The 18,101-nt window shown below is 41.3% G+C and overlaps 1 long non-coding RNA gene across 1 annotated transcript; it reads right to left on the minus strand.

Moving 5' to 3' along the window:
- Positions 1–6,476: 6,476 nt before the first annotated feature.
- Positions 6,477–7,356, minus strand: LOC129111037 (uncharacterized). Its single transcript, XR_008532304.1, has 3 exons — positions 7,019–7,356; positions 6,689–6,782; positions 6,477–6,565 (listed from the first exon to the last, which is right to left on the minus strand). It is a non-coding gene; the product is annotated as an uncharacterized LOC129111037 (long non-coding RNA).
- Positions 7,357–18,101: the final 10,745 nt, after the last annotated feature.

Genomic DNA, 18,101 nt, shown 5'->3' on the forward strand with positions numbered 1-18,101 from the left:
AATGGAGCCAGAACGGTTCCTTGTGGGGCCCCCGTGCTGCAGGACACCAGATCTGACTCACACTCCCTTATCCTCACATACTGTGGACGGTTGGTGAGGTAGTCCAGGATCCACGCAGTGAGGTGGTGGTCCACCCCGGTCTGCTCCAGCTTGTCCCTCAGAAGCAAAGGCTGGATGGTGTTGAAGGCACTGGAGAAGTCGAAGAACATGACTCTCACAGTGCTTCCAGCCTTTTCCAGGTGAGGTTTCAGGCTGGATCTCTACGTTTTACACTTGATCGTTATCAGATAGTTTCAATTTTAAATGCTTCCTTCTTCATATAAATAATTCTGTCGTTAATTGTTGGATGCATTTTTGACCATTAATATTAATCAGATCTCAAACACTTACAGGTTAAATGTTTGTAGAAGAGTTTGATGGAATAGCAAAGCTGTCTTCTCTGATCCTGACGGGTCTGACTGTTCTCCTTGTTAAAGTCATCATCGGTCTGACTGTTAAAGTCAGAAAACTTCAGACAGGTACTTCTGAAGGTTGATTGCTTGTATATATTCTGCATCAGTGTGTGTCAGTATGATGAAGAACTACAGCATTGCTTTAAAAGGAAATGATCGTTGATAGAGATCAAACATATTGTCTCTTTCCTCCAGCTGCCAATGAAGAACAGAATCCACAACAGCGTGAGGTGAATCACGTTTTAATGTTTACTCTGGTGTGCTTTAACAGTTTAGAGGTGGTGGGTTTTTTTTGTCACAGATGCAGCTATTTGACATTTGTTGGCGTGTGCATTCTTTACAGAATATGGACTCTGCTGAGCTGAGAGCTGCAGCACTTAGGTTTAACAACACGACAGCAACTGTATTTCTGTGGATTTTACTCACATGAAAAGTCAGCAATTGTCAGTGAAAGACATTTAAAGGGTCAAGGTAAGATTGTTTTTTCTAGCCATTTTCCTATATCTGGTCCGCCTGGGCCGTTTTTGTAATAATGCACGTAGAAACTCAACACTAATGCACATCATGTTATTTACATCTTTCTTCGGGACAAAGAGGCACTGGCTACGCGCTTTTACGCACGGCTTTTTTTGGGTCAGTTCGGGACAAATAAAAAAGCAAAATATAAATAGCGGGGGGTGGGGGGTTGAATTAAGTAATAAAAGTAAATGTGTAATGTGTACATTACAGAAGCTAAATCCAACGTGCAAAAACAGAATAGCAACTATATATCCATGGATTTCTCAGTACAGCCTGGGCGCACGCCTCACAATACAATCAGATGCATAAAGTATAATCTATACATGATTTATTACACTCACAATATCCTACTTATTATGTTGGTTGCTGCCCGAACAGCACAGATAATAGGAAAAATAAGGAAAATAAGGTGTGAGCTTTCTTTCTTTCTGTCTGTCTGTCTGTCTGTCTGTCTGTCTGTCTGTCTGTCAGTCAGTATTCTTTATTCTGTATTCAGATAATAGAATGCCATGCCTTAACACACTCCGATACAGTAGGTGGCGGTATAAACTTTGGTTTGCGATCCACCAATAAACACACAGAAAAAGAAGAATGTGCTTAATAGTTTAACAACAACAACAACAACAACAACAACAACAACAACAACAACAACAACATTTTAATCAATCACTGAAGACATCAATTGTTGGATTTTTTGTTTTTATGAACTATATAAGAAAACATTGTTGTTCATTGCCGGATTACAAAGCTTCTGAAAGTGGAGACCTCATCGGAAAGCTACAGGGGAGAGGGAGCCAAGGCACTCTCAGTGAGTCTTTATAGACCACAGGGTTCCAGAGATATTCTGAAATGTGAAAGGAGGGTTTAGAGTACTTTGATTGCATATCATACATTAATTAACAACTGAACACAGTGGCTTCAAGTGAAATCATAGAGAACAAATAAACAGGCCAAGAGGACATCAAATGTAAAATGAATCAAAAACAGCTGATACATGCATTTTACAGGACAGGATTCAGACATAATATAATTATATAATAATGATCATTTATACACTTTCTTATTGTGAATCAACTGCATGTAAATTGTGAGGTCCACATATTCGCACTGATTATTCTATCATTGGTTATAATAACTAAGGATAGCTGTAGAGTAAAGGACATGTAGTGTGATAGTGTCAAACATTAATTTATACCAATCCAAGATGCTCTCTATACACTTTATGGCTGCTCGCCATAACATTATCATTGTGGGGATGTACAGGGCTACTCCATAAACTATTGTGCTCATCCATTATGATGCAAGACAAGACCGGAGATTATTGTGAGGATAAATGGGTAGATTGTGTATATATGGCTTTTTATCTTAACCTGAGAAAGATCTCCTGTGATTGAAACATGGTGGGATTCTCCACATAAAGTAAAGGAAACAGGAACAAGACAGAGCTGTGCCACTTTTTCAAGTGTGCGAGGTTCAGCTTCTTATGGTTACAGGTTTTCATTTGGCTGCTTTCCTGACTGAAATGTGCATGGTAAACTTTCCAAAACTCTTAAAATATTGTCTGGTACCTGAGTGCTAAATTTGTCAGTCTGTAATCTTCATATTTTCATCATACGTGGACATGCAAATGTAAACTCTTAGTGTTTGTGAGTGCTTGAGTAAAATATTAATCTATCCAATTGAGTTAAAGCTAGTAGGTCTTTTGGGTTAGGGTTTGGGTTAGGGTTTCCAGGTGCATAAACAAACTCTGACTGAAATGTATCAGCAGGTATGTATCATACTTCTATGCAATACACAATATGCTGTGATTACACATTTCACATACAGTATTTGTTGTGTAAACGTTTGTACACTGTTTGTTCTGCAATACAAAATGTGATTATTACTATTTTTTGTATCTGCAATACACAATATGCTGTGATTACACATTTCACATACAGTATTTGTTGTGTAAACGTTTGTACACTGTTTGTTCTGCATTACTTTTTTGCAGTTTTTCTTGATTTGATTGTCAGTGATGTTCAAAACATTTAGTTCCAACCTGGATTTGAAATTAAAGCAGCAGCATTACCATTCTTCTTTGAGTTTATTCATTATTCAAATGTTTTTTTATTCTATTTATGTTGGTGTCACACTCCAGGCTCTTCATGACATTATTGACTGTATGTATGGTCTCGTCTATAAGCTTCTGCTTGCTATGCATTGAACTTTTGTCTCTTCACATTCTTGTCAGGTCAGCAGAGATGGAGGCAAAGCTCCGAGTAATAATTGTGGACCAAATTGAGAAGTTGGTCCTTCCATCCGGAATCTCACCTACTGTGGAGGAGCTGCTAACTATTGTGAAAGAGACCTTTGGAATTACTGATGAGTTCAGTCTTCAGTATTTGGACTTGGAATTTGAAGATGACTTTACTCTTCATAAAAGTGACCACACTAAAAACAAAGACACCATAAAGGTTGTTCAAGCTGCCCCAATTATTCTTAACTTGCTTCCAGTTGATGAAAGTTTTGGCTGTTGTCAACAGTCAGCTGACTGTGACTGCATCTTTTGTAGAGTCAGTTGCATCAAATGAGGAGTCATCTACCGGAACGTCTTCTTCACAGGACACCATTATCCTGTCTATGCAAAATACCACAGAACGAAGTCAGCCATGGCCAAAGAAGTTCCCCATTCAGCAGTTTGCATTCAAAAATTAGATGTGCCTTGAAAGAGCCACTGAAGACTACAAGAAAAAAGGAACACTTCTAACTACCTCAAAGGTCGAGGCAGACATACTGGAGAAGCTAGCTGAAACTGTATATATGTATACAGCCTATCTATCAAGTGCACAGATAAGTGATGTTACTGAGGCACTCGTCAGGAAATATCCTTGTCTCAAGGAACCCGGCTCCTTCTCAAAGCATCAAATACAAGATGGCAAATTATCGTACCAAACTCTGAGGATATGGTGTTCCTGAGGTGATGGATTCAGTTACTTACCGAAGTAAGGAAAAGGGACAACGACAAAGTGATAAAAGAAAAAATGAACAAAACATTTGCACACAGAAGAAACAAAACCATCAACTAATCCCCCAGCATAGAGGACATGGAAGCCAGATGGCCAGCTCTATTTGAGGCATCTCACTGAGTTCTAACCATGCTAATTAGAGTATTTCTAATCCATTGTCCATTTTGAATATTCAGCTTCAGATATTTGTCATGTTTTCTGTCAACAATTTTCTAAATCATTTCAGGATCTAATTCCAGAATGATTTTGTTTTTGTTACATTACATGGTTAGACCGTTTATAACAGCGATCATTTTACCCAGTCATTGAAAGTATATGTGACTACCAACATTTAAGATTGTAATATACTAGCCAAAACAGTCTGATGATTTAACCCACAAGGTAAACACTCGACAAACACGGAGGTCATAAAAATAATATTAGAATTAGGTTGCCCTTGCTTTTATAAATGTAGTAAGAACCAAATGTACACTAATATGTGTTGCTTTAAAGCTCATTATTTGTCTTTCAGATCCAGGATGAGTTTCACAGAATCACAACGGTGCTCCTTAAATTAAAGTTCATGTCCATGCTGGATGAATACACTCCCGTCTTCTGAACCTCTTCCACTCCGAGGGTGGAACCATGGGGCTTAGGTTGCAGGCAATCCTACTCAAGGTGTCCTTCATTGAGTATTATATTTGCTAATATTTTATTTCAGAGAATTTATGATCAACAAGTTTGAATATCATTTGCTTATTACTTAAATCTACAGGAGGCAATGTTTACCTTTTGATTTTCTCTACAAAAGAAGTGTGATCTTATTGCATACATTTTTAGTTTGTATACACTCAGTTGCCACTTTATTAGGTACATAGTTGTTCCAGTTTAGAATGTTCAAAGTTAAAATGTCTTAATGACATTGCCAGAAATTTGTACATTCAATTATTTGTTTATTGAGGTCACAGTTAAAAGTGGTGCTGTATTGAACTGCATCATACTGAAAGGTGTTTCTGACTATTTGTTCTCCATGTTTACATACATGTGGTAGTCAGAATATTAGACACCTTAGAATACTGTATATTCAATGATAATAAACTCAATGCTTAAACTTACTTAATTAACACTTGACTGAACGTAATAGCAATCATAAAAGTATACTTTTTGGCAGAAAAATTGCATTGATATGCATCAGATATTAGAGGAGATCACATTTAAAGTGGCCACTGAGTATACACTGTAACTCCCAACCAAAGGCACAGGTTTGAGACTTACCAAGTAGTGCTTTGACTTTACAGATTCTTTTTTACGTTGTTGATTGGACACCAAAATGTGATTATTAGTTTTAACTATTTAAATTTTTTTAATACACTTTTTTCCCATTAAAAAAAACTAGGTGTAAAATGTTGTGTGGGAGTTTATGTGCTGTGCACTATTTATTTGCAGTCACAGCTGATTCCTTGGAATTAATGATAAGAAGTGTATTATTAGGCTGGACCCTGAGACAGCACATCAGGGATCCTTGATTTTTTTAACAGTAATAAAAGTCACCTAGTTTTAGATCAGTAAAAGTAGATGATTTTTTACTCATAATGTTTATTTTGCTAATTTCAGGCTCAAGCAACCCTAGCATCAACATGACCAGAGATGCTGTCATTCTGTGTTTGATGGTGTACCTTGGGGAATCTACAGATCAACTCTTAAACGAGTATGATGTAAGTTGAAGCACATGTTTAATATAAAGAAAATGATCTTTCTCATATCTCTTCTACCTGTTATGTCTTGGGATGGTCAAATCATGAAATACAATCATAACTTTATTTCTCCCAGTAATTTTTGGCAGTCTTCTGGGTTGTCTACTGGGTTTTGTAGTTTCATTGAGTTATGTAAATAAACATTCTCCTCTGTGAAATGTTTTAGTTTTCCATGAAGGAATTGGAGAAATGGGGACTGTTACTAAATGCTCATAATCTCAATCTGATGACACCAAATGGCACAATTCAGAGCTTTTTACAAAGCAGCTGAGAGTCACGTTTAGAGGCTGAGGCAACTATTCAGTTGCTGTGGATTGGAGGACTTCAAGCTCGAGGAATGAGCTTACAGTACCAAGTAGAGATCAGTTGACATATGACCAGCCCGTTAGTGTATTTAGAATAGACCCTTTTACTGTTTGTATACAATGATGACGTAGAACGCATGCGCGCGCAGTCTGGCAACAGAAGTATGGCAGAGATCAACAGCTTGTCAAGCTATGCAAGGGAATTATCAACAAAAGATCGCGAATTTTACTTTAACAAGTTGACTTTGACAAATGGTGTCCGACTTCCAGATCCGTGTACTATTACTGAGTGGGTTGAAGACGTCAACAAGTGGCCGAATATACAGTGGCCAGATATATATACGTACTTAATAGAGAAACCGAGCGTGTACACCAGAGAGAAATTACGAGCCTATAAGTCACTGGATGCTTATGAATACGTTGTCTGTGGTCATGTACAGAACGTCAAATATGACATAGATTCTTGTTCTGGAGTTTCAGATGGAACCGGAGGATTTGCTGCAGTGTTAGGTCTGTTAGGTCTCTCTCTCCTCCTTTTCCTATGGTACCTACAGTATAAAAATTATAGTTAGACTGATCCATATCTCCAAACAGCAGCTGTATGCACCAAAGCTTATGCAAGAGGAAAATAAACTAAAAAACGACTAAGAGGAGGGCAACTCAAATCGTACCTGTCCATCTTTGCATCGGGGTTCTGGCTTTGTTTTGTGTACACAAACACAGAAGGCACAAAATCGGGGCTACTAGAGTCCAATGACGCCTCACCTGCAAATAAAACACCTTTTAATCTAGTTTCAAAACTTTATTTACACTAGTAGGGCATTGTAGTTTCCCTCACTTACAATGACCACGAGTTTACAGCAAGGGACATGCAAACAGCAAATCTAACGCCAGCTTATCAAACTTTAGCTGCATTTGATTATTATTCTACATTGTAAATACAATCATCTAATGTAAACCAAGCTTTTCTGTAAAATCAAAGAGTAGATAGATAACCTTACCTGATATAAAGTGGGCGCTACAGACCCGAGCATTTTTTATTATGTCCTCATTCCAGTCAACACGTTTAATCGCCTGCAGCCACAGACGCCGCCGGTTGCTCTTAAATGGTTGTGATCCTGTCGGAATCCTATAAAACTTTAGTCCGCCGGTGGAATATCGATTCTGACAACCATATACGCAACAACCAGACATTTTGAATGCTGGAAACTGTTTTTTATCCACTTTTAAACTCTTGCTAGCCAGTTGCTACCTCGTGTGTGAGTCAGAACGACTGGGAAACAACACCACTTCTGTTGCCGGCCTGCGCACGCAACTATTTGATGACGTTGGCTGTAAAAGGGTCTATAAGATATTCATCAATACACAAGTGCCAGAAAAAATTATAATTCATGTAGCAATGGATTTTTTTTGTTTTTATGGATTTAATATGTTTAAAAATGAGTATCAGTTTAGCTCATTATCTCTGGTCATTAGAAAGTTTTGATTTGTTAACGAGCTGATTGGATGCTTTTAACAAAACATGAAAATAAGCTTTTGCAATACATTTTTCTCAAATTTCTAAACCCCTTCCATAAATGGGATGCATTATGTGCAACAGCTTTGACAGCTACAGGTTTTCTTGTCCAAAGGGTTGGAAGTAATTTCAGAGATGTTCTATTAGGACCTTCTCTTTTGGCTGTACAGTCCGTAATACACAGTGATCTTGCTTATTTCAGGATGCTGATGAAGACAGTGTGTCGCAGGACCTTGCTGTACAAAGGATGAAAATCAAGACGTCAGAGGGTCCCGACGACGTCGGTATCGTGGTATCGCGGTAACAGCCTCAATAAGCTACTAGCTTAACAAAAGGGTGGTTAATATACATTTTCTCTTCGGTAAATGTATGTTAACCACACTAATTTGATAGGAGAGGCATGATGTTTGATGCACAGGCAGCTGTTCTTGTATCTTCTGATTCCACTGTGTACACCAGGAATGCAAATTTGATGTTATAATTGAGCAATTTGCTCTTGTTCAAGTGAGCCCCCTTTTAACAAGTAATGAAGAAGTTAAGCAAATAGAAGTACTTAACCTTCCTCCAGACACCAAGTCACAAAACATGTGACATTTTAAAATCGCATACATGGAATTTGACTCCGGTTACTTACGCTCACTAATACACAGAAACAGACAAATAAACAAAGAAATCAAGGAGGTCTAAGAAGAAAAAAAGGATAAACATTAACTATTTTCTACACAGAAATATAAAAATGCAAAAGTATATATATGAACATAAAAATAAAAACACATTATATACAGTCTACGGTGACGGGGCGAGCAGAACGACCGGTTCTGCTGCAGGAGGCGTGGGCTGGGTGTCGTCTCCAATATCTCCCGCACCTCTAATCTGCCACATTAGTCTTGAGTGCGAGTTGATACGCACGCCGGTGCATCCACAGGATGGAAACACACTCACACACGCAGGCTGGAAGCAGCGTACAGCGGAGCTTCCCGAGTAAGACATCATTGCCGATGCACGGCCGGTATTCAGGTTGGTAATTTAGCCCTGCGCACTTGAAATTGAAACATTTAAACCGAGAACAGTAATGTCATCAAATGTCATTTGTGTCATGGCAACCGGCAGGGAGATAAAATGTCATCTTGTCTTAGAATGAATATTTCTGCAGGGTCAGAGAACCCATTCATTAAAAATCACGGCGCCGGTGCCCCTGACAGTATTCCCCGTCATGTTTCACAGTGAACCTCCAGCTTGACATTTTGATTTCCCTCATTTTGTCCTTTCCAGTATTTCTCTCAGAGTGACAGCAAGCATGCCTGTTCGTGTGCGTGCGTGTGTTTAAGTGTACCATACACTAAAAGGCGCCCGTCCTAAAAGGCAACACAAAGCGAATGTCAGAAATGTCAGGACGCCAACATGGCCGCTGGTGACATGGAGGATTGGCAGATGTGCCAGGCATCCTTGGGAGAACATGTCCCCACTGCTTTTGACGATTTCGCCCTCACGTAATGTGATCTCTTTCCTCTAGCCGCTTCTCAGTGGAGATTTTCAAGCTGACACTTCTTGAAGATGGCAACAGGCGACGGTGGGAAAATATCAACTCCAAAAGCGCATTTCTCCCGTCTACATGCATTTCAGCGATCCATCATTCGTGGGCAACAGCTGTAGGAAAAATGTCAATGTGATATTATGCAAATTTATTCAGCAAGAATATCACAAACATTCATGGATTGCGGTGCATTGCAGAATGTGAATTTTATATGCTTTGACACTGTGCTGAATAACTAATAATGTGGGACTGACCTGTTTGCTTGAATGCCTGCCACACACACACACAAAAAAAACTGCACTAAGCTGCAGAACGAGAGAAGTGAGCGGCAGCAGACTTTCCCACTTTACTTGATCAAACCCGTAACTTACTGTCAAAGCAAACTCATTCATTTTGACGGGGGAGGCACAGAGGCTTTCAGACCAGTTCTGACTGATATGGGATTTGTGGAGGGCTGACACAGACACCTATTTTTTTTATGAGCTGAAGCTGCTGATGCTGGATAATTTGTGCCAATATTGTCTTTCCCTAAATTAGATTATTTTTAAGGCAAGTCTATGTAACTTTACATTGGTTGATTGATTTGTTTATTTGAGCATGCTGCACGAAACAGTGCCCAGCCCATATGCGCTCACAAGACACTGGACAGCAGCAACAACCAGGACAGCCACATGACCAATTACAACATACAGTTGTACAAAATGTACCTTTAAAAACATTACATTTCCATAAAAAAAAAAGTGTTGTTGTGTTGGCGAGAGGAGAGGAGTGTCCGATTTAGGGGAACTCATTATAGCGTCCCTACTCTTTGCAGATGATGTGGTTCTGTTGGCTCAATAAGACCGAGTCCTCCAGCATGCACCGGGGCGGTTTGCAGCCGAGAGTGAAGCGGTCAAGATGAGAGTCAACTCCTCCAAGGTTGAGGCCATGGTTCTCTGATGGAAAAAGGTGGATTGCCCCCTCAGAGCTGGGAGTAATGCAAGCATTGTACCGGACCATTGTGGTGACGAGGGAGCTGAGCCTGAATCCAAAGCTCTCAATTTACCAGTCCAACTATGTTCTGACCCTCAGCTATGGTAAAGAGCTGTGGTTGCTGAAGTGATCATCCTTTAGAAATTGTTTTTGTTCGTACTTATGTTACATTGTTTGAGTTTTACTTAGTTTATGTACTTTTTTAAGCCCAACCATGATGTTCTTCCTAAACCCAACTAAGTGGTTTGTTTCCTAAACCTAACTGCGTTCACCCATCCATTCATCCATCAATATATCGATAAATTGGATGAATGGATGGGTGGTTGTTGGATATAATGCTCTCTGTCTTAGTTGCCATGCAGTTTCTATAAATCTTGCTCAGACATTATTTTCTCATTTAAAGACTTAACCCAACATATAACCTACAGACAGCCAAAACAATTGAGGATTCTTTTTTCAAACAGATGGAACACAAAATGAACACCAAGGTCGCAAGTTTGTCATTACAGTTACGATAGCATAGCCATGTATTGTACCAACTACAATCATATAGACACAACACACACTTACAAACATTTTATCCCTCAAGCCCCCCATCCAGACTCCGATATTAAAACAACCTCACATTCCATGTGATTAGAAACACGTATTGATTTCCGATGTGACTGCACAGAAGTTCCCGTGTCTCTCCATTGGGACAGAGACTCGCAGAGAGCTGTCTCTTTTGCCTCCACACTGTACTGAATCAATGTGTCGCCATCCAGGCGATAGCCTCAATATTCTCCCCCGCTCTGTTTCCAATTTGGTGCTCGATTGGAGACATCATTCTTCAGTTGTCTTCACAGAGAGTGGCTGTCAGTGGGGACGTTAGTCTATCCACTGGCCGGTGGGCTGAGAAGGCGGCGCCGCATTTGTATTGTGAGTGCATGCAGGGCCTCTGGGTCCTGAAGAGTGTCGCTAGCCCTTGTGTTGTTGTCCTCACAGTTGATCCCTGAATTTGCTGTCATCACACTACAATTGATTTCTATCTTTGAGATCTATTGAAATATAAAACTGTACAAAATATCATCAGAACATGCAGATTTTGTTGTTCATAAAGACAAGGGTGGAGCTGGAAGTCCAAGTGAGAAGCAACATTGTCTGAAATAAGGCTGCATAATATTATCAATATTTTATACACTATTTTCTTTTGTTTTTATGGCTAATAGGGACAACAATTCTTGAAATTGGTCTAGAATTGATAAAGAATGCTGCAGATAGCAGCCATTAAACAGGATGTAATATAATCATATCTGGCATATGTGCACCGTCAATGTACTGCCAGTAAAAGTGCTTGTTTATTAAACTGACAGGCTCTGATTGTTATAATAAGTAGTAAGTATAACATTATGGAAAGCAGTAACAGTATGCTTTTACTAACTTTCACTTGATCCGGTCCATTTGTAATTGTGTCTCTGTTGGCAAAGTCTCAATCTGAAATCTTGCGTCACAGTCACACTTTCACATCAGATCTCCCCTACACTTAATTTAAAAAGAGGAAAAAAGGGAAACACATTCTACCAACAAATACGACTTAATTTAGAATAGTACAAAAAATTCATGGCAATAAGATAGATCACAAAATCAACAGACATTAATACAAAAAAATACACTTATGTAAGTAAAGAAAATAAAGAATTAGACATAATCAAGAAATACTGAGAAATCCCAAATAGATGAACTTGATGTGTACGTTGGCGTTCCAGGCTATCAACCTATTAGGATCAAAGTCATAAACTTGCTTGTTTCAAACGCCCCAACATTCAGTGTTGATACCTGCATGAGAAGGACAGACTTTGACTACAAAAAGGTCCCTGCTGCTAGAGTCAATGGGCTCCTTACTGAGACTTGATCACCTGCTGGTCATCTCCTCACTCCCTGATTACCTGCTTGTCACTTGACTGTATCATGTGACTATGCATGTGCACCAATCGCCTAGATTCCCACACATATATGATGTTAGCTCTACTCGTGGATGTTTGCAAACTATATGTCCCGGTTTCCGACACCAACAAACGCTTCATACATTTCATATCATCCTTGTATCACACTTGCAGAAACGCATTAAAGCCCCATGGTTAATGTTGTGAAATGATAAATTAGGTTTACATTACATTTTACATTACATTACAGTCATTTAGCAGACGCTTTTATCCAAAGCGACTTACAATCAGTAGTATATTACATATCATTCACCCATTCACACACTGATGACAGGCTACCATGCAAGGTGCCACCATCAGACTCTAACTAACATTCATGCAACATCCAGTCCACACCGATGGCAAGCCTTCGGGAGCAACTTGGGGTTAAGTGTCTTGCCCAAGGACACATCGACTGCCGAAGCCGGGTATCGAACCACTGACCCTCTGATTGGAGAACTACCTTGCTCTCCACTACGCCACAGCCGCCCGTTTAGCCAACAAAACTTCTTGGTTGAGGTTAGAAACAACATAATGGTTTTATATTACCTACGTTAATTAACAACCACCCTTACAAACCTTTTTTTCATAAAGTTACGTATAAAGTGTAATAGCGCTACATAACAAGGTAAAAGACAACAATTACCTTTGGTTTACGTCCGGTGATTGTTTAACCCCGTTCTTCAGCCTTCCAACCACAGTTAGGGGGCTTTCTTGCTTGATATACCTGATTTTTTAGCACGTAACGTTCAATAATGGTTGCTAAATATACTATGTCAACTTCTCTGCACGTTGCTCGCTGTACTAAGTCACTAGCTCTGATTAAATGCAAAAATTCAAGGCATCTAAGCTCCACCATTTTTTCCATGCAACTGAGCTGTTGTAATAATACAAATGTGGCTGTCAGAAGATTGGACCGTTAAAGATGCTTTCGCTGTTTCTCTATTTAGTGACTTTCTTTGTCAGATAGTACGGTCCTAGCTTATATGAATTTCGGGTGTCTAAAGAGCTTAGCACATTGTATCAGAACATAAAAGTATTTCTTCATTGAAACAAGAGTAAAGAACGGCAGCGAAAGCTTTTCTAAATGGTGTTTTGTCTCTTTTTTCTGACTGGCTTCCACAATAGTTTGATTGACAGATGGTTCATCCAATCACCTGCCAAGTATTTTTACATAAAATTGCCTGCCCTTTTCCAAACGGTTTCCAATGACGGCTTCTCAGATGGTTCACATTAGACTCAAGCGGGGCGGGCACAGTGAAATGAATGACACAATAACAAAAATGTCATTCACTTACATTCATGTAATAAACACAATGTGCAAAAACGGTGAGAAGCTCAATAGTTAATGGGGAAGCTGTTTAGTTAATGACACAATATTAAAGCGAATGTGATTCTCTGATGTCGCTGATGATGTTCTCCCTGATGTGTGATGAAAGCTGATCTCTGCTTCTAATGCTTTTATAATCTGCTGGTTAGACATCACAATGCACTTAAAATAAAATGTCGCAGCAGCTTCTCGTGTCACTTTATAAAAATAAAAAATAAAAACCTTTCAGAGGAAAACCCTCATTGTCCCGCAGCCTCATATATCATAAGTGTCTGTCGCTATTAATGCAGTGGGTGGAATTGGAACATAAAAGTGTTAACCTGACAGTCAATTAGTATGCATCGACAACAGCATCTCCTGTGAGGAGCTGAGTGTGCAAAGGAAAATCCAACAGGTTTGTCACAACCTTTTTTTTTCTTTGTTAAATTCAACAATTAAACACTTTTGTTGATCCCTCTACATTATTGCAGCCCAATTCAGCTGCTTTTTTTGTTATCAGGTATGTAAAAACTGTGTCGGGCATGTTTTGATAATACAAGCTGCTGTACTGTTTACTCTAATAAAACCTGTGGCTTTGTAAATAGAGTGCTTTGTAAAAAAGTGTAATAAAAATCTGGTAAAGTGGTAAAATTAAACCTCAAAGTATGGTTTACATTTTATACTACCCTGTCATTTTGCAAGTGCCCTCATCATTTCACGTGTTAATTGTGAAAATAAATTTGTGTCACCTGTAGTAAGGTCCTTTTGGTCCGGACCAAATGAGTCATTGTTGCATTTTTAGTTCTTTTTACAAATGAACCATAAGAAGTAAACATGAAGTTATACAGGAGGGGTATGGAGGGGTTTGTGTGCCCCAGTGATCCTGAGAGGTGTGTTGTCGGGGGAGGGGTCAGACTAAGAGCGATTCACAAAACCTCAATGAATCGGACGATACAAGGTTGTGGCACCTCGCCCGGAATAGGGAAACCGGGGCACCCTCCTGGAGCCAGACCTGGTAGGGGAGCTCGCCGGCGGCGTCTGGTGGCCCAGCCGGAAAAAGCTACATCGTGCCGCCACCCTGTGGGCCCACCACCCGCAGGGATAGGCATTGGGGTCGGGTGCAATGTGAGCTGGGCGGCAGGCTGGGGCGGAAACCTGGGCGTGCTGACCCCCGGCATCACAGACTAGCTCTAGGGACGTGGAATGTCACCTCTCTGGCGGGGAAGGAACCGGAGCTGGTGCGGGAGGTGGAACGCTACCAACTAGATATAGTTGGGCTCACCTCCACGCATAGCACCGGTTCTGGAACCAAACTCCTGGAGAGGGGCTGGACTTTTTCCTTTTCCGGAGTTGCCCAGGGTGAGAGGCGCCGGGCGAGTGTGGGGATACTCACAAGCCCCCGGCTGAGCGCCGCTGTTCTGGAGTTCTCCCCGGAGAACGAGAGGGTCGCCTCTCTGCGACTGGGAATCGCAGGAGGAAAGTCTCTGACTGTTGTTTGTGCCTATGCACCAAACGGCAGTTTGGAGTACGCAGCCTTCTTGGAGTCCTTGGGTGGTGTTCTGGAAAGGGCGCCGACTGGGGACTCCATAGTTCTTCTGGGAGACTTCAACGCTCACATGGGTAACGATGGAGAAACCTGGAGGGGTGTGATTGGGAGGAACAGCCTGCCCGATCTGAACCCGAGTGGTGCTTTGTTGTTGGACTTCTGTGCTAGTCATGGACTGTCCATAACAAACACCATGTTTGAGCATAGGGAGGTTCATAAGTGTACTTGGTACCAGAACACCCTAGGCCAAAGGTCTATGATCGACTTTGTAGTTGTGTCATCAGACCTGCGGCCGTATGTCTTGGACACTCGGGTGAAGAGAGGAGCAGAGCTGTCAACTGATCACCACCTGGTGGTGAGTTGGATTAGGTGGCGGGGAGGTTGCTGGACAGACCTGGTAAACCCAAACGTGTAGTGAGGGTGAACTGGGAACGTCTGGCTGAGGATCCTGTCCGCAAGGTCTTCAACTCCCACCTCCGGAATAATTTCTTGTGCATCCCGGGGGAGGCTGGGGACATGGAATCCGAGTGGGCCATGTTCAAATCCTCCATTGTGGTAGCTGCTGCTAGGAGTTGTGGTTGGAAGGCGATCGGTGCCTGTCGTGGCGGCAATCCAAGAACCCGCTGGTGAAGGTGAAGAAGGAGGCCTTTCGGGCTTGGTTGGCCGAGGGTCTCCTGAATCAGCAGGCAGGTACCGGTTGGCCAGAAGGGCTGCAGCTGCGGCGGTTGCTGAGGCAAAAACCCGGGTGTCGGAGGAGTTCGGCGAGGCCATGGAGAAGGACTTTCGACTGGCCTCAAGGAAGTTCTGGCAAACTGTGAGACGACACAGAAAGGGGAAACAGGGCTTTTCTCAGGCTGTGCTCAGCAGGGGGGGAGAACTGCAGACCCGGACTGGGGATATTGTCGAGCGGTGGAAAGAACACTTTGAGGAACTCCTGAACCGACCAACACGTCCTCTGTGGAAGAGGCAGAGTCTGAAGACTCAGGGGAAGACTCGTCCATATGCCTGGCGGAGGTCGTTGAGGTAGTTAAAAAGCTCTTCAGCGGCAAAGCGCCAGGAGTGGATGAGATTCGACTGGAGATGCTAAGGCGGAAAGTGTTGCTGGGGAGAAGGACGTCTGGAGGACCCTCCTTAGCTTGCTGCTCATCCCCCGCGACCCGGGGAGGCGGGAATATGGGGGATAAGCGGAAGGAGATGGATGGATGGATGGATGAAGTTATACAGAGTGACAGTTTTTGAGGTTGTCAGTCTGCATCCTCAGGACCCATGTGGGGAATTCAAATCAGGAGACTGATGACACCATTCTTAAAGGAGCTGTGTTTATCATTCTGAACAGCAATGCAATTGAAATGCTCCAAATCTTGGATCTTTCACCTCCAAAGCTCTGATTGGCCCAGTTGTGTTTTAAACTACTGGTGAATCAGAGATCTGACCCTATAATGTTCTGCTTGATATTTGATAGAGAACATTTAGAGTCACTCCAGACATGAGGACATCATCTGTGTGACATACTATAGTTTCAGAGGTCTTTCTGAACAAAATTTTGCAACTTGATATAAAGCTTAAGTGCTTCAAATTGATTATTTTCTTTTCATCTTAAAGGAGCTGTGTTTATCATTCTGAACAGCAATGCAATTGAAATGCTCCAAATCTTGGATCTTTCACCTCCAAAGCTCTGATTGGCCCAGTTGTGTTTTAAACTACTGGTGAATCAGAGATTAGAGTCACTCCAGACATGAGGACATCATCTGTGTGACATACTATAGTTTCAGAGGTCTTTCTGAACAAAATTTTGCAACTTGATTATTTTCTTTTCATCATTTTATTTGTGTGAATATGATACATTCAATGTTATTCCATTATATAAATGCTGAAATAATTACGAGTACGAGTTTTTACTGTCTGAAAACATTCTCGACCAAACGGTTGTATGGTCATTTCACGATGAACGTAGTGATGCTAAGATAATAAATGAACAATTTTTTCTAGACAAAAAACATTCTTGTAATCACATATTTAAAATTTTATTTGATTAAAATGAAAAAAAAATATCAGAGTGATTCTACTGTAAATATAGTAAATATACCAATAATAAATGCGTAGAAATAATTTTACTAACGGTAATACAACTAGTTCCATGGTAACAAATTGACATATTATGGTATAGCATAATAACAGAATGGTTTGTATTTTACTTTCACATGTCTACATGTCTCTCTGTTTGGTAGAGACTTATATTAAAATGGACTGTGGTCTTTTATTAGTGAGGACATTAAAAGGTAATACTTTTTATTTTAGTTTTGACCAGTTGAGGGGTCTAGATCCCAGGTTGTGAACCACTGCACTAGAACTTTAAATGTGCTTTATTACACCACCAAAAAATAGACCCCAACGAATGCTCCATCTCCTCCTGTTTGAGTAACATCTGATAAAAAACTGCCAGCTGCATCAGGAATCTGAGAAACGCCTGGAAACACAGCACACCCAGCCTCCAGCTCCATCACTTATTTTCAGAGCAGTACAGTGTTTGGTGATGTATGTGCGTCAGCGAGTGAACATGTGCCTGCAAGTGTCTGTGCAGAGGGCCGCTGCATTTCATATTCCCGCTGTCTCCTTTTTTATTAGGTTGTTTACCAGTGGAGCCGAATACTGAGCAGTCAGGGGGGTAACAAATGAAAAGGGAGGGAGGGTGAGTTGGGGGTTGCAGCGGGCGGTTTTCAAATTTAGAGGCATTTTGCAAAATTTTATCCAATTTCTGTAATTCTCCAGCCTCCTGTTTTCAAAGGTCCCTCCACTCTCCTTTTGCACTCCGCGGCAGGCGGAAAAGCCTGAGCGCCGAGGCTTCTGGAGTAATATGATCACCCACCCGCCCTCCACCCACCCTGCCCCGACCGCTACCCTCACATGCTGATGTGGGGCCCATTCCGACAATATTGGCACAGCTGCAGCACCCAGGGTGCCTTATGATTATGAAGATGAGGAAACAGAGAGCTGCAAGCTGTCTGCCGTCTCCTGGGGCCCGTGATCACTCTCTCTCTCTCTCTCTCTCTCTCGCTCTCTGACATGCAGGTGAATCACAGCCGTTTCACACTATGCTCGATTTGTTTATTTCTACCAATTGTTGTAATTCTAGCTCAGCGTCTTCGTTGCCCTCAGCGTAGAGACGCGGCCGGTCTGGCACACTATAACTTGGGGTTCTGGTGAGGAGTTGCACTTGAACTAGCACAGGAGAGAGGGTAAAGCAAC

The sequence above is a fragment of the Anoplopoma fimbria genome, chromosome 21 (assembly GCF_027596085.1).
Source record: "Anoplopoma fimbria isolate UVic2021 breed Golden Eagle Sablefish chromosome 21, Afim_UVic_2022, whole genome shotgun sequence".
Classification (NCBI taxonomy): domain Eukaryota; kingdom Metazoa; phylum Chordata; class Actinopteri; order Perciformes; family Anoplopomatidae; genus Anoplopoma; species Anoplopoma fimbria.